At 41.8% G+C, this 24,852-nt stretch overlaps 1 long non-coding RNA gene across 1 annotated transcript in view; it reads left to right on the top strand.

The window, feature by feature from the left end:
* LOC101417749 (uncharacterized) overlaps nt 1–24,852 on the top strand; it is a 47,846-nt gene that overhangs the window by 17,770 nt on the left and 5,224 nt on the right. Inside the window, exon 6 of the long non-coding RNA XR_009187593.1 lies at nt 23,950–24,052. This is a non-coding gene — a long non-coding RNA (uncharacterized lncRNA). The remainder of the gene's footprint in view (nt 1–23,949; nt 24,053–24,852) is intronic.

Here is a 24,852-nt window from a genome sequence, read left to right as displayed (position 1 = left end):
AATAAATAAATAAGTAAAATACATATCCAGGATTCTGAGTGAAGAAACCTGGAATCTGGACCTAATTTTATGACCTGTGCTCCCTGCAGGCAACCCAGAGAGACCAAGTCAGATCATAGATTCTATACGGGTGATGGCATTAAGTAATTGATGACTCAATTATTACCAACAGGGTACATGTGACCAGAAGATCAGCCCTCACCTAGGAATCACTGCAGATTCTGTCTGCCTTTTAGGAAAAGTCATGTCCTGAACAGCCAATGGAGAGACTCACATGGTAAGAAACCAAAGACCCCTATCAACAGCTGTACGAGTGGGCCATCTCAGAAACAGAGACTCCAGTGCCAGTCAAGTCTTCAGAAACTGCAGCCCCATCCAACAACTTGACAGCAACTTCATGAGAGACCCTGAGTCAGAACCATCCAGCTAAGTTGTTCCCAGGTCCCTGACCTGGTTTAAGATGCTACATGTTGGAGTAATATGTTATGCAGCAATAGATAAGCAATACAGAAGTACAGTAAAGAATCATATCTGCTAATTGTGTGACTTCGAACAAGCCACTTAACCTCTCTGGATGTCAGTTTCCTCCTCTATAAAATGAGGGAATGGACTTAGGTAATTGAGTGTTAATGCAGGAAGGAATTTAGAGATAATCTAAATAAGCCAAGAGCCACGGGAGGCAGACCAGTGGGGAAAGATGAAGACAGAGTAATAGTGCTTGGAAGCATCTGGGAATGGGATAATGCTAATAAGAGATTTTGGATCACAGAAGGGTCACGGCAGTGGTGGCAGAGGATCACTGTTGCAGGGTGTCAGTGATGTGGGAATGCATGGGAAGGCATTCACCTGGAGCATGCATCTAAGATATATGAATATGTTTAAGTGTTCATGGGACATTTGTCCATGGGTTCATGGGTTCATGGAAGGTTGGAGATCCACACAATAACTGAAAGAATATTGAATTTCATCCTGGGAAGTTCTGCTACATTCTCTAATAGAATAGCAAAAATCCTCTGAGTGCAAGGGCAATGTCTAGTGAAGGAAGATAGACCATTATGCCAAACCCTTGATATTGATGATTGTACTTACGAACCTTTTCTTGTGAAATTGAAACTTAGCCTTGTATTATATACTGCCTAGTAGTTACCTCTTAAAAGCCTCCTTGTTGCTCAAATGTGACCTCTCTCTAAGCCAAATTCAGCACATAAATGCACTACCTTCTCTTCAGCATGGGACATGACTCCTGGGGATGAGCCTCCCTGACACTGAGGGATTATTACCAAGTACCAACTAACAATGCATCTGGTAAAAACTGACCAAAAGGGAAAAATGTTATATGAATGAGTTCATTAGACTCACCCAGGACAACTAACAAGGAGATGATGATGGACAATGTCCATCCCAAGCTGCAGACAGCGTCTGCAGCTACAAGCAAGATAGCTCCTTCCCATCTGCCTCATGGGATCTAGGTCCCATCTCAATTAGAAGCAGAGTGGGCATCATCATCCCCAAATCCTCAAGATTGAGGAATAAACAATGGACTAAAGTAGACTTATTATTATTCTATTATAGACTTATTGTTATTCTAGCAATGGAAGAACTCTTATTGTTGATGTAAAGGCAGTGGCCACAAGAGGTTCTGAGGGATGGGAGAGGGAAGAATAGGTGTAATATGGGGACATTTTCGGACATTGGATGCATGAATTTGCAGTGACAGATACAGGTCTTTGTATATTTTGTCATAACTTACAAAATTGTGCAGAACAAAGTGTAAACTATAAGGTAAACTGTAGTCCATGGTTAGTAGCAATATTTCAATAGGGGTTCATCAATTGTAACAAATATACCACACTAATGAAGGATGTTGTTAATGTGGGAAAGTGTGTGGGGGGGTTGGTATATGGGAATCCCTTATATATATATTTTAGATTTATTTTGTTTATTTCTCTACCCTTCACCCCTGTTGTCTGCTCTCTGTATACATTCGCTGTGTGCTCTTCTGTGTCCACTTCCATTGTCAGGCTGCACTGGAAAACTGCATCTCTTTTTTTGTTGATGCTGAGTCATCTTGCTGCATCAGATCTCCGTGTGTGTGGCGCCACTCCTGGGTGGGCTGCACTTTTTACGTGTGGGGTGGCTCTCCTTGCAGGGCACACTCCTTGCATGTGGGGCACCCCTACATGGGGGTGCCCTGCATGGCATGGCACTCCTTGTGCACAGCAGCACTGCATGTGGACCAGCTCACCACCCAAGTCAGGAGGCCCTGGGTATCGAACCCTGGACCCTCCATACGGTAGGCAGATGCTGTCAGTTGAGCCACGTCTGCTTCCCCCTTATATCTTTTATGTAACATTTATATAATCTAAAGCATCTTTAAAAATAAAACATTTTACCATTCATTGACCACTTACCTTATACCAGGCGCCATACCTGCATTATATTATGAAATCTTCCCATCTATCCTATGATTTAGGCATTAGATTATCCCTGTTTTACAGAAAAAGAAGATGAGGCAAAGAGGCAAAGAGACACTAAGTCAATGGCAATCCCATACACCCATGCTTCTGAAAGTTTTCACAAACGTGTTTTGATCTAGAAATAATTGCTACAAAAGGCAAAGCAGAAATCCCTTGCTCTTCCTCCATCCTCTGATCCTCCCCATACCACCCCCGTCAGCACCTTCTAGGAAATCATCCCAGCCAGAAAATTCTTTCAAAATGACCCTATCCACTTGATAGGCACACATTTCAGACTTTCAACACTATGTTGACCTAGGAGGTCGGAGGCAGGGGCCATAAATATTAGGGAAATTTGGTATTGGTGGCGGAGGCCAAGCAGCACCCACACAGGTGTTTCCATATCATTTCTTTCCAGACACAGCCCTGAAAATATGGCCACTGATATTTCCCCAGACTAAATGGTATTAGGGATCTTTGTTCCCAGGTCTGGAAACACATCAATCCACCAATCCTGGAAACAGGGTCTATGACAACACTTTTGGATTTCATCATTGTTTTTTGGTGCAAGCACCACTAAGGGTTTCTTTGCTTTTTGGTTTTTAAATCTCACTTTTCAGTTAAGATAAATCAACTGTAAAATATGTTATGAAAACCAACTTGGCAAACCGTGTCTCCTGGAGAGGAGCAGGGGTTGCTTTATTTTCCATTATCTCAGTGTTAAAACAAATAGATTTATCCTTCTAAGATGGTCTTGTAAGGTCGTCAGGAGCACAGTGATTTAAACCATGGCCCTTGGCAGACCCAAGTCCAGAGCATGATCTAATCAGGCTTGGAATTCTCAAAGAAAAAAAAAAAATGCTGTCCTACATGTGAGAGTTTCAAAGTTATCTCAGTACAAGGAAGTTTTCCCTTTCCGCTGAAGCCTCCTGGGAGTCCTCCAAAGGAGACCTGATTCTATTTTGTAAAAGGCTCCTTTTTTTTCTGTTAAAAGTGAGGTTAAGTCTAGTCAGACTGGGCTCTTTCTTTCATCCCTCTCCTGACAGGCTCAGACCTTTCTCAGCTTGATGGCTTTGCTCTGGAATGTTAGTAGCCCAGCCACCTTGTGCCAAGTATGTAACCTGCCTGAGCCCGAGTCCTCTTTCGCCTGCCTGCAATCAGAACCCACACTGAAACTTGATGAAAATTAAATGAAGTGACTGATGTAAATTAATGAGCACATTGCCAGGCACCTCTGAGTCATTTAATATAGAAGTAGTATATTGATTAAGGGCGTAAGTATCTGAGTTGGAAATTCTGAGTTTTGATCTTGGTGGTATCACTTAGTAGCTTGTGGACAATTTATTGCAAAAGGGGTGTTAATGGATGTGTCTGCTGCCTTACAGTTGTTAGGAGAACACAATGAAATAACAGAATAGCACCCAAAACATAATATGGAAATGGTACTTGTAGTAAATTGAGGCTTTGAAGGATCCAAGAAAAATCATATCCTCAGAGCTAGTCCATTTCTGTGGATGTAAGCCTATAGAATGTGGGATCATTTGATTAGATTACTTCAGTTAAGGGCCTCTTGTGTAGATTACTTCAGTAAGACATGGCCTGGCTGGGTCTTACTCCTTTTACTGGAGTCCTTTAAAAATGGATTGGATACAGAGAGAGAGACAGAAAGCCAGAGGAAACCAGAAACCGATGCAACGAAATTGGGAAGAGAAGGGAGAGACCAGCAAACACTGCCACGGGCCTTGCCGTGTGACAGAGGAGTCCAGGTCATCAGTAGCCAGTCTTTGGGGAAAAAGCAGACCTTGATGATATCTTGATTTGAACTTGTTCATGGTCTCAGAATTATAAGCTTGCAAGCCAATAAGTCCCCATTGTAAACACCACCCCCTTTCTGGTATATTGCATTTCAGCAGCCTAGCAAACTAAAGCAGAAGTTATCACTATGCTGACTTTGAAAATGATGGAAATGATGATCACAAATACTATTACTATTATTATGTTCCAAGTATTACTTAGGGTTCTTGGGTTACTAAGCAAACAAATAATCTCTGGTTAACTTATGGAAAAGGAAAAACAAATTGATTAGGAGGATTTGAGATAAATGTGAAATCAAAGGATAAGTTGAATGGCCAAGCTTTGGAAAGAACCAGGGGGTGGGAGAGGTCTGGGGCTCTGAGTCACAGGAACTCACAGATGGTGTCTCCAAGGGGTTGCTGTCAGAATGAATCAGCTCCACCAGTGTATGCCATCTTTAAGTCAACCTCCAGAAGATAGTGTACATTTTGACATTCCAAGCAAGACCAAATCCAAAGGGAAGGAGTAATTATACAAAGAATTATCCAGATGTTACCAAAAGCAGGGGGCTGGCATACTGGATAAGCAGAAACGACTAATGCCAATTACAGTTATGAACACCCCTGCCACTATTGCTATGAAAATTAGTATTTATAATAATAATAATAGCTGCAGGAGTTACTGCTAGTATTATTTATTAAAGAAAGAGCAAAGCCAGTCAAAATCTACAGCACTGATGAACTTTCTGGATACTATGCTCCCTAGAGAATTAGATTAGCCACTAAGCTGGCATCATTGTTTTTTCCTTTTGCAAAAACTAAATTCCTCCAAAAGTCTTTTAACTTTTAAAAAGATTATAATTTTCTTATGATAAAATGAAAGCCTCATTTCTTGTCTGCTTACGAAATGCCTAACACTGGGCTCAGCATTTGGTATAGTGTATCTCACTAACTGTATTGCTAGGTTGGCTTAGGAGAAATGATCAACCACTGTTAAAGTTTAATGGAAACAATAAAAATTAATAATGGAGTCATAATAATTTTTTATAATTGTTAGCGATTACTACCAAGCTATGATATTTCTCAGTTTTGCCATTAAGCATCTTTATGTAGTGAGTAGGTCATTCATTTCTCCAGGACACATTCACTGCTCACCCTGGATCATGCTAGAGGCTTAGGTGAGAAGCAGTACATCACCAATCAATGCCTGCAATTTGAAAGATCAGTCATTGTGGTGCATTAGTGGTGAAACAGAGAAAGCATGCCCATTGGGACAACTAATGTAGAACTATGAGAGGATTCATGTATAGGATGTCCAGGTGTTGTTCCAGCACTTACAGACTTTGGGATAATGTACTCCTACTTCTTAAAGTAGTGTCAACTTTCAGAAATTGAATTGCTGGTAGATTCTTTAGCTTAAACCAATTTGGGCTCATACTTAAAATGTTTGTTTTCTGCTTTAATAAAGAGCTAGTCTCTGTGGAGAGGCAAAGCAATATCCTTCAGGTTATAATTCTATCTTAATTGCTGTGAAGGCGTGGGCCTCTCCTGGCAGCCGTCACTTGATTCTCTTAGCCTGTCTCTGGAACTCAGTTTCAATGGTCTTGGAGCACTGCTGCCTCTCTCATTGAGTCTCAAAGTCTCTTGCAAAAGACATATAGTTGGGTTCACTATGAAGAGTGTATCACAAGCTATTTTTCTTGGAGTGGTGATGAGTTTGCACTGAACTTTCTACCCTTCATTGGCATTTCTGCTGTGATATGCAAAACACACTTGTAATAGGGAGTAAAGGGACAGAGTTCTTTGCAGAGTGAACTGTGACTGGGAGGACTCACTCCCTTGCCAAGCTTGATATCACCAGCCCCTTTAATCATACCCAAAAGAAGATAAAGGGAAACTGACTCTGAGAGTCTACCCATAGGAGAAGACCCCACAGGCCATTAGGAGGGTGTAATTATCTAGACTTCAAGAGAACATACTTCAGCAAGAAAGCTTGGAAAGTCTTATTTCATAATGGCATTGAAACAATTTATTAAAGGGAAGATTTCCAGAAGAATCCTAACTCCATCCTCCCAGGTGCTGCTGCTGAAGTACCTCCATTGCCCTCAAATCCTGTCTACAACCTTAAAGACCCAGGGAGATAAAAAGGAGGTAGAGTCCCTGGAGACACGCTTATTCTACTTAATCATTTTTGCAAGAGCTAACCCCGCACCTTCCTTGCTCATTTAATGCATCTCTCACAAACAGAAATATGATCATCTAACTCATACCAAAGTAGCTGGGCATGAAAAAAGAACTAAAGGAATAGGACAATGCCTATCTCAAAGGCAAAATAATAATAATAAAAATAGCCAGCCAGTATAGTCAAGCACTATGTATAAGGCAATACAAATGCTTGACTTGACCCGGCTCACAACTATCTTAAGTGACTAGTAGATAATAGTAGGTGCCATTATCATTTATTTCTTACAGAGGAAACAGATTGAGGCTCAAAGAGGCTATGGTCTGTACAAAGTAAACTCAGAAAAAAAAATTACCAGAGCTGACACTCCTGCCTGGATGTCACCATCTAGTGTCAGCATCTCTAAAGGGTGATGCTAAGGGAGTACAGACCTGGCTGCACATGAGAATCATCTGGGCAGCTTTTACAACTGCAGATGTCTGGATTCATCCCAGGACAAACCAGAATCCCTGGGTTGGAAATCAGGCATTGCTTCGAAAAGTCCCCAAAGTCAATTCCATTATGCAACCAGGGTTCAAAACCACTGAGATAGCTGACGCTAATGATGGAAGGGCCAGACTTAGTTTCTCTTTCCTTCCTCTTGTCTACAAGAACTTCTGGCAACTAGAGCTCCCTGCCTGCTCCTTTGCCCTGCTGAGCTAAGGAAAAGTGGTAGGCCAGAGCTAGAAACAAGATTTGGCTCTGTGGCCAAGAAGCCAACAAATTTATCTTTGCGCCTGCCATGAGGAGGCCAAGAGAAGATCTGGAGGGAAACAGAAGGGCACAGATGAAATATATGGTGATTGTTCTAGAGGCCATTGGGATGTTGGAAAGAAAGATTAACTGGAGGGGAAAAGGATTGATACTTAAAAGAGAAAGGGAAGTGGGAAGGAGGAAGCTTTGGAGTGAACTATTGGTTGGAAGCCAAGAAAACTGAGCTCTCCTTTGTCTGAAGGACTTGGGAAATGCCAGAGGTAAATGAGGTCAGTCTGGCTACACTAGGGTGTAAGGAGAGAGGTTTTTCTCTTAATAGGTACTACTAGATTTAGGATTCCATAAATAACCCCTTATCTGGATTATTACAACAGCTAATAATCCGCCCCCATCCCGTTCCCTTCTCCATGGTGCCAGCATGGACTTTCTCAATTGCAGGGCAGTTTAATCCTTGTTCAAAACCTTTCCAGGATTCCCTATTGCTCCCAGGATAAAGTCCAAATAAATTAATGTGGATTTTTTTCCCTAAAGCCCTGTATGTTCTTTCATTTGCCAACCCTTCTGTTTTTTAAACAAACTGATAATGACTTTCTTTGGGCCTTTGCACAAACTTCTCCTTCCACCTGAAAGCATTCCACTTTTTACTCATTCTTCAGAACTCAAGTCAGATATCACTTCCTCCAGGAAGCCTTCTCTGATGCCCCCAGCATGTGTCTGGGCCTATTTTGGTTCTTAGCATACCATACTATCAATGCTTGTTTATTGGTCTGCTTCCCTTTAGATGTAAATGCCCTCAAAATAGGAAGTACTATCTGATACTTCTAACACCTAATACAGTTTTTGAGGGGAAAAATTTCCCCAGCATTAGAGGAAAAGGAATACCCACAAGGCACTAGGGCTGGATTCAGAATCACCCATCAAAGGCACATCTTCTTCATTGGCAGAAAAAGTTCAAGAGCTTTCAAACAGGGAAGCAGACCTGGCCCAATGGATAGGGCGTCCACCTACCACATGGGAGGTCCAAGGTTCAAACCCAGGGCCTCCTTGACCCGTGTGGAGCTGGCCCATGAGCAATGCTGATGCACACAAGGAGTGCCCTGCCATGCAGGGGTGTCACCCGCATAAGGGAGCCCCACGTGCAGGGAGTGCGCCCCGTGGGGAGAGCTGCCCAGCATGAAAGAAAGTGCAGCCTGCCCAAGAATGGCACCTCACACACGGAGAGCTGACACAACAAGATGATGCAACAAAAAGAAACACAGATTCCCAGTGCCGCTGATAAGGATAGAAGTGGTCACAGAAGAACACACAGTGAGTGGACACAGAGAGAAGACAACTGGGGCGGGGTGAGGAAGGGGAGAGAAGTAAATTTAAAAAAAAAAAAGAGCTTTCAAACAGCCTCTTCAGAGTACTGATTTGACTTTTGGGCATTGAAGACTCTTCAGGAAGATCATAAAGTAAGCCTTCAAAGGGCTAGAAAAGTCATAGAAGAATAAGGGAGTAGATGAGGAAACTGAGGTTGAAAGAGGTTTACTAATAAGAGCCATGTCAACCTGGCAACTTCAGGCTGGCTGCCTCCAGGGCCTGGCATCTTATTCACCATACCCAACACCTTACCCAAGTCTGTCCAGCTCTGCTCAGCCTTTGACAGGGTCTCCTGCCCTTGGTCCATGAGAAGCAATTCTGTCATTGCAAGTATTTCCTCAGTGCAGAAGGCATACAAAGTATGCAGTGAAACCTGAAGCCCTGCCTATCCAGAAGCCTTAGAATCCTTCAAGTACTCTCATTCCACAGCCCTGAGCTCACTGAAGCTCTCTTTCCAGAGGGCTACAGTCTGCCTGGTACCCTGTCTCCTCTAGAGTCCAGTGGGGATCACATCCATCAGTCACCAGAGTGGCAGCTACATCAAAGTATGAGAAGCATCAGTGCAGAAGTTGTTGACTTGGCAGATTTCACCCAGTGACTCCTGAATTCCAGGCCTGTAATTCCTCTAGTCTGACCCCACCAAATCACCCCGCTTTATATTTACCTGTCTCTAATTTGAAGTCAAAGGACTCTGATTCGAGCATCAGGTCTGCCACTTGAGACATGTGCAGTCTTGGGGATATCACAACTCTCAGTTTCTTCATCCCTCAAATGGAATTACGTTGCCCCATAGGATTGTTGTGGAGAGGTAGAGTCAATGAGATGGTGCTGAGAAAGCACACAGCAAGTTCCCAGGGGCAATGCATATTCTTAGGCAGGTTGTGTACTATGCACAGGTGCCCAGGCTACGGGAACCAGAAGAGGATTCCAGCCCACCTGCCACTGACACGCCTACAGCTGAATCCACCCAGAGGCGCATCTTTTTGTAATTTCCACAAATGTACCCTAACAGTGGTCCTAGAAGGGCCTGGCACATAGCTCTCAATAAACATTAATTGAATCTTAAATTCTTTATTATCCACACACAGAGAAAATAGAAATTATAGTAGCTGAAATTAGTAATAAGCTAAGCACGTATTCTCAGGATGGCAATATAGCAAAATAAAGATAAAAGTTTTGGAGGTAGACTGAGCCCCAGTTCTGCCACTAACGAGGTTGAGTGGTCATAAAGAAGAGGCATAACTTCTCTGAGTTTTGGCCTCATCGTCTGTAAAAGGGGAATACTTTGGGAAGATTAATGGTGACTATCATCATTCTATCTCCTGAATACCTCAGGTTTCAAATAGTCCAGGACCTTACTTTATGGGGAAGGAGCCCCCGGCTCACCAGAGGTAATCAAACATTCATTATTATAATTGGTATTTATTAAACTCCTAATGTGCTCTAGACTCTGGAGGGCTTATACCATCTATTGTGAATTTTCTGCTTGCCAGATAATGTGCTAAGCACTTCATACACATTATTTCGTTTCCACCCCCAATTACCCTGTGAGGTAAGAGCTATTATTATCTGCTCTCGGGAAACTTACAAACTAGTTAAGAAAGCGATAAATTAATACTCAAAACCATTTGAGTAGACACTAAAGAAGTAAAGACAGATCACATTTCTGAAGAAAACAAGTACAATGGTATACTTTTTAATTTTACTTTTTAGATTGCATAAAGGTTACATCGAAAATGTAGGGGACCCCATATGCCCCACGCCTCCCCCCTCACACTTTCCCACAATGACAATAGCTTTCATTAGTGAAGTACATTTGGTACAATTGATGAACAACTATTGAAGCATTGCTACTAAACTTTGTCTGTAGTTTACATTATGGTTTACACTTTGCACCACACAATTTTATAGGTTTTGACAAAACGTATAACAACCTGTGTCCCTCATTGCAATATCATGCAGGACAATTCCAATGTCCCCAAAATGTCCCATGTTACTCTTATTTTTCCCTGTCCTTCCCCTCAGAACCTCTGGTGACCACTCCCTTTATGTCAGTGTTACAAGTTCTTCTGTTACTAAATAATAATAAGTCTACTTTAGTCCATAACTGCATTTCCCCCCTTATGTTTTTGCCCCGCTGTGATGACTCCCTCGTCTGTTTGCTCATTGCTTTTGCTCATTGTTTGTGCTAATTGTCTGCTCATGGTTTTGTGCTTTGTTTTGCTTTCTCTTGGATTTTTGCTCGTTGTCTGCTTTTATTTTATTTTTTTAGAAGGTACTGGGAACCAAACCGAGGACCTCCCGTGTGGGAGCCGGGCGCTCCACTGCTTGAGCCACATCTGCTCTGCCCCCCCCCACCCCTTTATGTTTAGCCACTCCTCAAGGATTTGGGCATGGTGATGCCCACTCTGCTTCCAATTAAGAGGGGGCTTAGATCCCATGGGGCAGATGGATGGAACTGTCTTGCTTGCAGTTGTAGATAATCTGTTTTTTTAGAATAAGCATTGTTCATCATCATCGTTTTGTTAGTTGTCCTAGGGTTGTCCAATGAACTGGAGAGTAGGTGTTGGCTGCAGCTCTGCTGAGATTCAGGGCTCAACCACTTCATGCAGAACAATTCCACTGCCCTAAAAATGCCCTATGTTCCACCTATTCTTCCCTCTCCCTCCCCTTGAATCTATGGTAACCACTAAGTTTCCATTTTTGAAAAATAAGCCTCATAGTTACATACATTATTATCGAGGGCTTGACATATTGGTCTGTTTTATTTGGCACTGCCTATATTCTGGAGATTCTTGCCCCTTTTATTGAGAATATAGCAGAACCCCTCCGGATGCGAGTTTAATATTTTCTTATTTATTGTGTGGGTCTCCACCCACGAGCTAACACCCTATGACAAGATGAACACTTTCATATTCCATAGAAGCATGCCAGAGGTGTGCCCTATCCCACATATCCCCCACCCCCAATGCCCTGCACCAGTAACCCTCCCTGCCATATTTGCCGGAAGAACATTCTCACCAGTATGGTTTTAACCACAGACCTACAAATCCCCAGAGTTCACCTGTTTCTTTCTCTAACCCTCTCCCCAGTTCCATGGATAGTCCAACCCAACCCCTCCCACCTTACTTACCCTCACATTCTAGCACCCTTGACCCCATTCAGATCCCTGCCCCACTATTACTCCCATCCACTGCCAAACTACCCCCTTCCATCTTATCATAGGTTTTGCCCATATTGAGCAGCAGCTCACCACCCTCTACTCCCTAGCTGTCTCCTGATAACCTATCTTCTAGATTCTAGCTCTGTGAGTCTACTCAATTTGCTTAAGTCATATCAGTGAGGTCATGTAATATTTGTCTTTCAGTACTGGCTTACTTCACTCAACATAACCTCTTCAAACTTCATCCATATTGTTCCATGTGTCAATACTTCATTCCTCCTTACAGCTGAGTAGTATTCCATTGTATGTATAAACCACAATTTGCTTACTCATTCATCTATCAATGAATACTAACAGTGAATAATGCCACTATGAACACTGATGTGCATATAATTGTTCATGCCCCTGCTTTCAAGTCTTCTGGGCATATGCCCAGCAGTGGGATTACTGGATCATATGGCAGTTCCACAGTTAAATTTCTGAAAAACCACCAAACCATCCTCCACAGTGGCTGCAGCTTCTACATTCCCACCAGCAGTGGAGGATGGTTCCCTTTCCTCTACATCCTCTCCAACATTGTAGTTCTGTTTTTTTAATAGCCACCAGTCTAATAGGTGTAAGATGATATCCCTAATAGCTAGTGATGTTGAGTATCTTTTCATGTGCTCCTTAACCATCTGTATTTCTTCTTTGGAAAAATGTCTATTCAAACCTCTTGCCCATTTTTTAAATGGGTTGTCTTTTTATTTTCAAGATGTTTGATTTCTTTGTATATGCTGGATATTAGGCCTTTATTGGATAAATTGTTACCAAATACTTTCTCCCAATGAGTAGGTTGCCTTTTTGCTTTCTTGAAAAACTCCTTTGAAGCACAAAAGTGTTTAATTTTGAGAAAGTTCCATTTATCTATTTTTTCTTTTGTTGTTTGCATTTCGGGTATAAAGTTTGTGAAACCATTTCCCTACTAGATTTCATAGATACTTCCCTACATTATCTCCTAGGAGCTTTATGGTCTTGACTCTTAGATTTAGATCTTTTATCCATTTTGCGTTAATTTTTGTATAGGGCATGAGATGTTGATCCTCTCTCATTCTTTTGGATGTGGATATCCAGTTCTCCCAGCGCCATTTGTTGAAGAGGCTATTCTGTCCCAGTTGAGTGGGCTTGGTGACCTTGTCAAATATCAGCTGACCATAAGTGTAAAGATCTATATCAGATCTCTCAATGTGATTCCATTGGTCAGTATATCTAAAGGATGTACTTTTAGCAAAGAGATAGTTGGGAACTGGACTTAGTTGCTCATGGCAACCTAGATATCCACCTCCAAGGGGGTTGGCATAATTATATAATGAAATATTATTCAAGAGTCAGAAATAATAAACTACAATTACATCTAAAAATAGGGATAGATTGCAAAACGGTGTGAAATGGAAAAAAAAAAGAAACAACACACAATATAATAAGATAGTATTGCCAACTTGGGCAAACACTATGGGGCTTCATTCATCTAGGAAGGCTTCTTAACTTGTGCATCCATGGCAGATACTGGGGATTTTCTTGCATTCAGCAGAAACAATGGTGAGCAAAACACAGATTACAGTCTCCTGTGAGTTCCCTGAATGAAAACGTTTAAGACATTTTCTCTTTTTTGTCTACTTTTGTGCTTCTCTCTCACAATTGTCCTTTTGGGTTGGAAGATTCATTGTTTTCCTCCCAGATGCACCCTAATAAAGTGCCATAAATCAAGGCTTGGTCAAAGGGGAAGTGGCATCAGCTGTGAACTGATAGGCATTCTTTAGAAGCCAATTAATCAATCTAACAATTCCCACAATAACTATCTTCCCCTCCTGCTTGTTGAATTAGAAGGGGTTGCATTGGGTGAGGGAAAACAGGTTCTGTGTTCTGCACTAGTGTCTTGACCAACCCCTGCTCTATATAAGACCCCACACACTGTGACCTGACTTTTTTGCAATGCTTGACATATATGAAAATATTGGGAGAAATTTGAGGTATAAGAAGTTAGACCAGAACATCAGTCAGAATCTTGTCCAGCTCTTGCCCAGCTCCAATACCCCATTAGCTTCTACCCATGTATATTTTATTGTCAGACTCCTCAGTTTCAGCAACATATGTAGTAGATGCATTCTCCAAATGGCCCCATGACCCACTATGTGCATGTTCTACCACTACCAAGTCCCCTGTTCACATGACCTTCTCCCAGAACTGAGTCTCAGTCCCTCAGCAATGAAGGTCACTTGAGCATATTTGCTACCCTCCACAGTTTTGTCAAACATAGAAATAAGGAAGAGTCCTTCATGAACACAATGAGATCTGGTGTATTCACTTTCTCCTGCAGGCCCATGGTCAGACCTCATTGCTAACAGAAGTGGTATCTTCCCCTTCCAAGCCTGGGCCATAAAACACCTTGTGAAATATGCTGTTCTTTCTCTCCTTCCTATCTGCCAGCTGATGGAGAAAAGTTCAAGAATTCAGAAGAAGTCAGAGCCACAAGATGAAAGGAACTGGGGTCCATAAGTCACCACTTGGGAAAGAACCATCCACCCAGGAACACCCACCTTGGACAGTTATAATAGTGAAAAACTTTTTCTGAGTGAAGCTACAGTAATTTGGGGTAATTTGTCATTGCACCTAGACTACTTTGACTAATACACTCCATTGCTTTATTTTCCAAACAGATAGAACAATCCTTTGAGCTCAAGAACCTATTTATGATGAAATTATCTTAAGAATGACTGACTGGGAGAAAATATTTGCACCATACTTTATAATCAAGCAGTTATTATGACTAAAGCACAAAGAGTTCTAAAATCCATAAAAAGAAAATTATCAAAGAATAATAACATAACTCACAGAACTACAAATGGCTAGAAAATGTAAGAAACAATGCTCAGCCTCATTAGTGATCTGTGAAATGCAAATTAAAATAGCAAAGAAATATAATTTTCTATGATTAGATTAGATTAGATGAGATTATCTTGCTGATAGTCAGTGTAGTCAAAAGTTTCGGGAATAGAATACTCCCAGATACTTTTACTAGGAGTTTAATTTGGTACAACGTTTGAAGGGTAGTTTGACTATTCTTATCAAAACAAAGAATATGCTTCCTATCAAACCATAAAATGCAGGTACCCTTTGGTATAGCAATTACACTTCTAGGAATTTCTAGGGATATTTATATAAGGGCACAAGGATATAGCTAAAGGATTATTAATTGCAGCATTACATGTAATATCCAAAACCCACCTAAATAATTATCAATATAAGAATGGTTAAATAAATTATGCTACATTCCACATAGACGACATGGAATGCTATGCAGCTGTTGAAGAACTGTATAAACTGTCATTCAAATGAAAAAGGCAAATTCAGGAATAAAAAAGAATATATACATGTGTAACAGATTACTAGAAGGGGCTTTTCCTACTGTCTTTGGAATTCTGTTAAAGCCCAAAGCTAAAAACAATATGGAAGGTCCTTTGTTTTTGGCTTACCATGAAGAGAAAGACCTCCATGGATGTGTCTAGCACTTCTGTTTAGAATGCATGAATACTTGTCACTTATTTCAGCTTTGGACTGAAATGCTCCCAAACATATGTTCCTCAAGAAAACCACTCAGGCATCTGGGATTGTCTCAGGAGGAGCAGCTGCATCTCAAACTTCAGCTTGTTGTGGCCATGGGAACAACTCACAAGCCCACCCTGTGTTGTTACCTGAGCAGAGTGCAAAGGTTCCTGGGAGGATCAGAAATGTAGCTTCAAAAGTCTGAGAGGTACAGACAAGGAGATAGTGTTTGCCTCTAGCCTGGAGAAATAAAAGGAAGCAAGCTGAATGGGGCTACGGCAGATGCTGAGAAGAGAGGGCAGCGGCGGAAACCACTGATAATTCCAAGGTGGGGCATGCCCAATGGACCCAAGTAATGAGTCTCATGGTCCAAACTTGCCCACGAACCAAGTCATGGCCATGGACAAAGTCACAGTCACCCCTAATATTTCCAGGGCCCATATCATGAGTACAAACTGAGGCCCATATGTCTAAGTGATTGCAAATTATATGAACATGTTCTATCATTCTATATTGACAAACATATCTTCAGAATAACCTGGAAGGCTGGGTTCAAACTGAGAACTATTGTAGTCCTTGGAGCTCACTCCTGAATATGGAGGCACAATGAGAGCTGGTTCTGACAAGCTTCCCTTCTTTTCTCATCCCTGGGGTTGTGATACTGCAAACAGCACTCCTTGGCCACCCCTAGGACTTAGGGGTACACATACCTGCATCAAGGAGGCCCAGGTGAACTCGGGGAAGAAGCCCTCAAAGGCCTTGGAAGCAGGTTTGAAATCAGGGAATTCTGGAGCCCCAGTTATCCAAAATGAAGTCTAGAAGAGATATTTGAGCTCCAGGGGGGAACATCCCCTTGGGCCTGCTGATTTTGCACCCCCCTGAAAGAGCTGCAGGTAGAAGAGGGTGAGAGCAGAGTTCTCTAACGCATGGAGCCAGGGCTGGCGCTGCTCTTCCCCAGGTCTAAGTGTGGAACTCAGCTAAAGAAATTGTGAAAAGTGAATAGGGAAAAGTCACAAGCAGACTCCAGGGTGTATCCCCAGGGGTAAGAGTCCAGGTTTGGGGAACAATCAGGTCATCAACTGGTATAAAGATGAGTTCCCTGTGGTGTGAGGGTCACAGGAGGTCCAAAGAACCATGCATTTGGGCTTCTGCCACACAGAATACAAAAGTGCCAATTAAGTAAGGCTTTGCCCGTTTGTTTCTACTATCCTCTTCCCTGTCCTGAGGAGGCAAAAGCCACCAAGGAAAATGGGTATCAGGAGTTTGAAAGAACACACCATATCAACACTACCCCTCTCCTTCCCTGTCAGGTCAGGACTAAGCTGGTTTGGTGGGAAAGGATTGGTGAGGAAAGAAACTTTGAATTAGATGAGAAATTAAAGTCGTAATTTATGTCAGACTAGATTTTTTAATGTCTGACAGAGATCCGAAAGCTATGAGATCATCCAAGATTCCTCCAAGAGATTGAAAAGGAAAATCATTAGAGCACGTTTGAAGTAGGCAAAAGAGGAAAAAATGTACTGACTACTGATTGCATCCTACCAAGTCCCACCCACTCAAAAAGTAACAAAAAAATCCAGTTAGCAATATGTTTGTATGTATACTGCAATTTTATGATGGTTCCTGCTAGTGGTGGTTGCCCAGAAAAGTGAGCATGGAAAGGGAGAGGGGTGATTTTGACTTCTCAATTCATACATTCCGAATTACTTTTCTTTTAAAAAATGTCTAGAGAGGCATGTGGGGTTTTGAATGACATATAATTGCCTCCATTTGCTCAATGAGGCACTTAGCAATCTCTTCTGCACAGGGGGAAAAAAATCAAGCTAAACAGAAGATCTAACTGGTTGTATTATATACTTCCCCTCCCCCTAATGTTGCCACAAGGCCAAACCTTATGATTTCCCAGGGGGTGGGGGTCGGGGGAGTTGTTTATTATTCCAGCTGTTGCTATAGCAGTCAATGTTTCCATGTTACTGTCTGTTTCTCCCCAGACATTACTCCACTAATACATGTTCCAGACCTGCAATCCCAGGCATTTTAGCCAGAAGGCAACATACTTTATGCTGCTGAAAAAGCAACTGAGATGGTCAGTTCTGAGGCTGGGGTCTGAGGTTTTCAACCACCGCATCAGCAAGGAAGGAAATATGGAATATCTCTGGACCTAGCAGAAGGAGATCCTGAAGATTTTAGCCAATCCCATAATCTTCTGTCCTCTTCCTTCCATACCTTTCATATCAGCTGTATATGACAACAGAGATCTTGTCATATAAGCAATAGAAAAGGAAGAGTGTATAACCTAAAGATCAGTTACTTGAGAGTTTGACCCCCCTTATATTTATACCAGCATAATACAGTGAAGAATTGGAACAATTCTATTCTCATCAAGATATCTACTATGTAGATATCACCAATCTTCCAGCCTTAGTGGGACAGTGGTTCTTTCATTTATCATTCAAGTAGAATAATAAATGAATTGGTAACCAGAATTCATACCATCACCCAAAAAATTCTGAGGATTCAGAGGGTCTTATGTTTCTTCTGGCCAACTCTCACTCTGATTTTGTATTTCTATTGAATTGTTTCTCTCCATTCCATGACATACCCCTTTTGATTCCTGTCTGCTTTCCATAACACTTGCCACACACAAAATATCACCCTATTCCTCCAGTCCTTCCAAATACCTCTAAAGTTGTTTGTAGCAGTCTTTTCCCGAACATTGTAACCAACATGATTATGGCAAAGCAAAATACAAGAATTGGTTTAAATGTATTATTGTATATTTGTATTGCATAGAACATCCTAGGAAGGATACACTACACAGAAAGACGTGGAATCAGGGATGGTTGAGAGACTCTCATTCTCCAACAAATATTGATTGAGCACCTATTATGTGCCAAGCCTCATTCTAGGTACTTGGGATACATCAGTGAACAAAACAGACAAAAATCACTGCCTTTGTGGATCTTATATTTTGGTGAGATGAGACAGACAATAAACAACAATAAATAAGAAAGCAAATGACATAGTATATTAAAAGATGATCAATGCTATGAAAAAATAGATCAAGTAAGGGAGCTCAGGAGTGAAGAGGCTAAGGAGTGTTAGTTTTAAATAGGTGAACAAGAAGTCTGCATTGAGAAGGCTTGAAGGAGGTGAGAGAGGGATCCATGAGGATTCCTGGAGGAAGAGCATTCCAAGGAGAGGAAACAACCAGTGCAAAAACCACAAACCAGGAGTGTGCCTGATGTATTAGAGGAACAACCACGATGGTGTCCTGGGTGGATAGAACAGAGTAGACAAGATGGAGGAGGAAGGACAAAAAGTTAGAAAGGGAGGCTCTGGAAGGCCATGATCAGGACTTTGGGTTTTCTTCTGTGTAAGATGGGGAGCCACTGGAAGATTCTGAGGAGAGGAGTAACATGTCTAACTTGTGTTTTAGTAGGATCACTCAGACACTGGGCTGTGAGTAGACTATTGAGAGGCCAGGCAATATAGCAAGGAGCCTAGTTAGAAAGGGGTTGGGGTAATTCAGGAGTGAGATGATGGCTTCCACCAAGCTAGTCACAGATTCTGGATTTATATTGCCATCAGGATTTCTTAATGGATTGGGGGGTGGGGCAGGGAAAGAGACTAGACTAGTTTGGGGGAAGAATTTTAAAAGTTAAAACTTGAACATGTTAATGTGGGGAGATCTATTAGACATCCAAGTGGAGAGTAAGTAGTTGGATATATTCGTCTGGAGTCTAGGAGGGATATTTGGTGGAGACCTAGAGACAGGAGTCACAGGTATATGTTAGAATTTAAAGCCGTGTTATCAGATGAGGTGACTGAGGGTGTGAGATAGAGAAGAGGATTAAGGACCTAGTCTTGAACATTAAGGAGAAGAGAAGAAAGGATCAGCAAGGAACTGAGAAGGAGCAACCAGCAAGTAGGAGGGAAATCAAGAGCATAGGTGTCTTGGAAGGCAAGTGAAGAAAGCATATCAAGGATGACGCAGCAATCAGCTCTCAAATGCTGGGGAGAGGTCTAGTATAATGGGGACTGAGAAGTGACCACCAGATTTAGCACCATGAAGGTCAGTGATTTGACCTTGAACAAGAATAGCTCCATGGTGGAGGCAAAAGAAGGACTGAAGTAGGTTAAACATGTGCGTTCTCAGTGGGGTACCTCCCAAGTAAGGAAAAGTTTGTTTGGGGGAATGAAAAAAATCGTACCCCTTCTTTTATGTAGAAGCGTAGATAATCATATAGTATATAAAGCTATATAGTATGTTTTATGGGACTAAAGTTTTGTTAGAGAGGGGAGACTATTAGGGAAAAAGTCTAAAAATGGTTTAGTGGGACAGTAATTAATTAACCTTGAGAAAAACTGGTTAAAGAGAGAATGCAAAGAAAGGACTTGGAGACAGCGTGTATAAACAAAGCTTAAATGTGTTTTGCTGTACAAGAGATAAAGAAATGGAGCAGTAGCTGGTGGACAAAATGGGGTTAAGAGAAGCTTTTAAAAAATATCTAATAATATAGGTACAGTTCATATAAAGTGCTTATTCTAGGCCAAACACTGTTCTAAATCCTTTTCAAGTGTTATCCCCTCAACATCGCTATGAGGTAGGTATTATTGTCTTAATTTTGTAATTGGGGAAATTGAGGCACAGAAAAGTAAAGAAATTGCCTGCCCCAAATTACACAACTAGGAAGTGTTGGATCTGAGATTTAAACAAAAGCAACCTGGCTCCTGAATCAAAATTTCAGATTTATCCTTGATCCTTTTATATTGTCTGACTTTGTTCTCTATATTCCTTTGCAAAAACAAAGCAAGCAAATGTATATACAGCCAGATATTTTAAAAAATTAATATTTGGCATGTCTCCCCTAAAATCTTGTGGCCATTTTCTGCCATGGGGACCACCTTACAGGTATATTCTGGTTTCCTTCATTTTGGGGCCACCCTCTCTCCAGAGATCTCCACTCTGCTCCAGCTGTCGTGTTCCTCAACCCTAATTCTTATGACATTATATCCACAGCAATTTACTCTTGCCCAATCAGATTCAGCCAGGAGGTCTTACCCTCCTCAATCTAAAAGATCCATTAAGGCTATTCAAGGTATTTTCCTTCACTTAAGAGCCTCCCACTTCTAAAACGAAATTATTCTTTTTCCCGGATTTCAGAAATGCAGGCAGTCATTTGATTTATTAAATTATAATTTATCTCACTACACAAAAATCTCAACACTCCCTCCACCAGCAGCATTTCTTGCCACAGCAAAGGATTTTATTAACATAACCAAAAAACTGTTTGGAGAAAAGTGAGAAAAAAATCCTTTGCCTTAATTAGCTGAATTTTTCAAGGAAGACTATATTTGAAGGCTAAATTATTTGTATAATTGTCTTAATTCTTCACTTAATTTAACAGGTTTATATCAAGCCAGAGGCAAAATGGTTTAATTCTGGTAGATGAGCCCTAACAAGCATTTTAGATCTATGTATCCATGACAAATTATTTTAATTAGGGTGCAATTTGGAGGGGCAGAACTTTTTTTTTTTCCTTTCTGATCTACAAAAGGCAAATGTAAAAGATCAGTGAGGAAACAAATGATTTTCTGAAGTGGCCAGTGTATACGGCTTTCGGGGCTGCCCTGTGAGAACACCCCAGTTCCCAGCCTTACTCTTGTGTCTCAGGTCTGTGCTTCTCAGGGAAAGCAGCTCTTGTTAACCTTTCCAATAATTTTCTCCACCAGACTCTGGAGCAACTCTACCCCAAACCAAAGAAATTGGTCTTTGTTCCAGAATCCATTATCCCTCACCAGCAGCCAATATCACCTCTCATTCATTTAGACTGGATGGGGGTTGGGGAGAGCTTCAGCATGCTTTGACCATGCCCTCTGGCACCCAAAGGCCCAGGAAATATTTCATGATATCTTTGTTACTTTCTGGAATTCTGTAAAAAAAGATAAGAGATGTGCTTCATAATTCTATCATCCCCCCTCTTAACTGTTAAAATCAAACACACCCAGTCATATTTCCATAGACAAACATCAATTGCAGAGGAAGTACAGTTGTATTAGTCAGCCAAAGGAGTGCTGATGCAAAATACCAGAAATCTATTGGCTTTTATAAAGGGTATTTATTTGGGGTAGGAGCTTACAGATACCAGGCCATGAAGCATAAGTTACTTCCCTCACTAAAGTCTATCTCCATGTGTTGGATCAAGATGGCTCCTGATGTCTGCGAGGGTTCAGACTTCCAGGGTTCCTCTCTTCCCAGGTCTTGCTTTTCTCCAGGTTCAGATCCTGTTTTTCCACAAGGTCAGCTGTAGACTATGAGGCTCTCTAAGGCTTTGCCTCTCTCCACAAGGCCAGCTGTAGACTATCAGGTGAATGGCTCTGTCTCTCTCCCTAGGGTTTCTGTCCTGTCTAAGGAGCTGTCTCTATTCCTCTGTGTTCTTCTCCTAGCTCAGGTCCTCTCTTCCCAGGACTTGCTTCTCTTTCTTCCATGTGCTTACTTCCCAGGGCTCCAGCTCAAGACTCCAGCATCAAACTCCAAATCAAAACTCCAACGTCAAAATCCTCCTATTCTGTCCTTCGCCATGCCTTTTATCTGTGGGACCCCACCCTTTGGTGGGTGGGGACTCAATACCCTACTGACATGGCCCAATCAAACCCTAATCATAATTTAATCATGCCCAGGTACAGATCAGTTTACAAACATAATCCGATATTTATTTTTGGAATTCATAACTATATCAAACTGCTACAACACTCATCCCCAAAGAAGGAGAAATATTTTATGTTTTCCTATACTGTGATCTTAATTGGTGAGGCTCTCTCTCACATAAAGAGGTTAGGACTTTCTGTTACCAAGCAGAAGTGTTACTTCCTCTCCCACCCCAACTCCGACCATTCCAGATTGTGTTCCTCAGGTGTGCTATTGACACATAACCTCTAAATCACACATCCCCTCAACTCCAACCTAAGCTTAGAGTAACATGTGTAAGGAGAATGTTAAATTCCTGGCCAAGGATCATTCTCATCTGAAAGGATACCAAACATGCTTCACTTCATCTGGATTGTGCAATTTCTTGCTTTCTAATTGCACTGTTTGAATAGAAATGTGTGGGTGTGATATTACTTTACAGATAGTACTTAATTTTCAGCACTTTGTTGTTAGTGGTAAATTACTTGCAATCTATCTGGCAACTGATAAATGATTACAGGTGCATGGTGATTCTGTGGCTGAAAACTACTGAAACAGACTAGAATGAGGGCAAATACACAGATGGAACAGAGTGGTTTGGAAAATTAGTTATGAATATTGGGCATGAGGCTGCTTAAGAGCTTGAGATATGGAGCTCAACAGGCCTGAAACTTGCTTTGCCCTTTATTAACCTTAAGACTTTAGGCAAGTTACCTAACCTTTTTTCACCCTGGGTGTTTTTTTGGAAAAGGATAAGAATAGTATATACTTCATTGCCGTTGGGCTGGAGGGCTTAGCCTCGCTCAGGCCCAAGAGTCGGGGGGGGGGGGCTCTCTCCTGCCGAACCGCCGGCGGGGGGTACTCCCGAAGGGAGCACCAGTTCTCCAGGCGTGGGGGACGCGCGGTTGGGGAAAAAACCACGGAGACCGCTTGAGCGCAAGAACAGGTCTGCTTTATTATGGAAGTGCACTAGGTTATATAGGGTTGAGAGGGAGGAGTAAGATGGAGGGAGGGCTAGCTACGGGGCAGTAGTGGACAGGCTGAAGCTGATGGACAGCCCCGAGGTAAGCAGTTACCGGGGAAGAGGGCAGATTGTACGTTGGCAATATGGGCAGGACTGGCGGGAAAGATAGCGACGGCTGGAAAGGGGAGGAGGGGTGGCGAGAGGCAGCAACACTTCATGGCATTGTTGTGAGAATTACAAGAGATAACACAAGTAAAGTGGCAAGTACAAGACACTTCCAAAAATTTCTCAGGAAAGCCACTGATACACAATTCATACAGTCATCATCCTATGAGAGGGAAAAGGCCCTGGGTTGAAAGTTTTCAAAATAGTTTCCATATTATTGATTAAATTTTTAAAATTTAATCTGCATATTACACAGATGTTCTAATTTTTGAAAATATGAAGCCGATTTCACAGTAGGGTGAAGTTATTCTCAGATCCCATATTTTTATGTTGGGAAACCAATGTTTTGTGACAATAAAATGGTCCATATATCTTGCTATGTTCTCTAGATGAGTCATTTTGAAGGTATAAAGCTTTGAAATCTGTCTTGAATCCAAGCCATTTTGATATTAAATAGTCTGAAACTTATCTGGAACCCTTGGTACTCAGATTAAATAGGTTTCTAAAGAGTTTAAACTTGTTTGGTTTTAAAATTCTTTAATTTTAAATACTATAAAAATATTTCAAAAACATTTTGCCTAAGTGGTCTGGTTTAAAAAAACAGTTTGAAACCAAACAGGCATTAACCATCTTAAAAACCACTTACATGTTACACAAAGCACATGAAATAGCTCTCAAATCAAATAAATTTAAGGAAACCATTCCAAATCCAGTAGTTTGGAAAACTTTCCAAAGTTAACCGTTGATAGCAATGAACCCCAAAATTCCAAAGGTACCAGTTTTCAAATTTTATAAAATACTCTTTTTCAATTTTGATTTATTTCAAACCTTGGTATAGAAGAACTGCCAGTGAATGGGAATCAATTTCAGCCACTAAAAACAAGCAGAGAAGAACAAGATCAGCAGGAGGAGACAAGGACCTGCTCCTGAGTCCAGCCCAGGTATGAAGTCCTGCTCTTGGTACCATTGTGACCCTTTTGAGAATTGCTGTTTCTGGCCCTCCCCGCCCCAGCAAGCAGAGCCTGCTCAAGGATTTTCATGCAGGTCGTTTGGGAAATAACCTAGGGAAAGGATTGGGAACTAAAAGAAGTAAAACATGAGAAAGGGGAAACAAAGCCATTCCAAGGGAGTATTCTAGAGTCAGCCACCATTGAGGGCAACTGGGCTCAGTCCTTCCAGGGAGCCATGTTGAATGCCCAAGGGGCAGAGGGGACAGTTAGTTACCGACTGCCCCCTGGAGTGTAACTCCTGTGTGCCCACTCCCAGATCTTTCCTTCTCCCTGCCTTCCTCCAGGTCCCTAAAGCAGGAACTTCTGCCTTTGTCTCTTTCACCACCACCCCTCATGCCCTGCACCATCACCATTGCAAATGCCTTCACTCCTCTCCTAGGGAAAAGGAGTAGCTCTCTGAATTGGGAAATTAGGAAAAGCTCTCTCTTTCAGGCTAACCTTACCCTCAAGACAGGGGCATCCTCCACTCAAGTGGGTCAGAGCCCAGGGCCTGCCTTCTCAAGGCAGACCCTGAGGCTGGGCAAGGATGAGGCAGGATTCCTCCTGATGGTATGAGAGAAGGGAACTTGGGAGGGAGGGAAGAACAAGGCTGATTCCAGCCACAAATCTAAACCATATTCTCCAATCCCACTTTACCAACTAATAAATTTTGAACCCTGTCTGAAGCTTCAATGTCTTTCTTGTTTGGTCTCCTCCCCCCCCCCCCCCCCCCCATTATAATGAAAGCTCTA

The sequence above is a fragment of the Dasypus novemcinctus genome, chromosome 10 (assembly GCF_030445035.2).
Source record: "Dasypus novemcinctus isolate mDasNov1 chromosome 10, mDasNov1.1.hap2, whole genome shotgun sequence".
Lineage (NCBI taxonomy): Eukaryota > Metazoa > Chordata > Mammalia > Cingulata > Dasypodidae > Dasypus > Dasypus novemcinctus.
The sequence above is the reverse complement of the archived record's forward strand: the minus strand, read 5'-3'. Positions and strand labels throughout refer to the sequence as shown.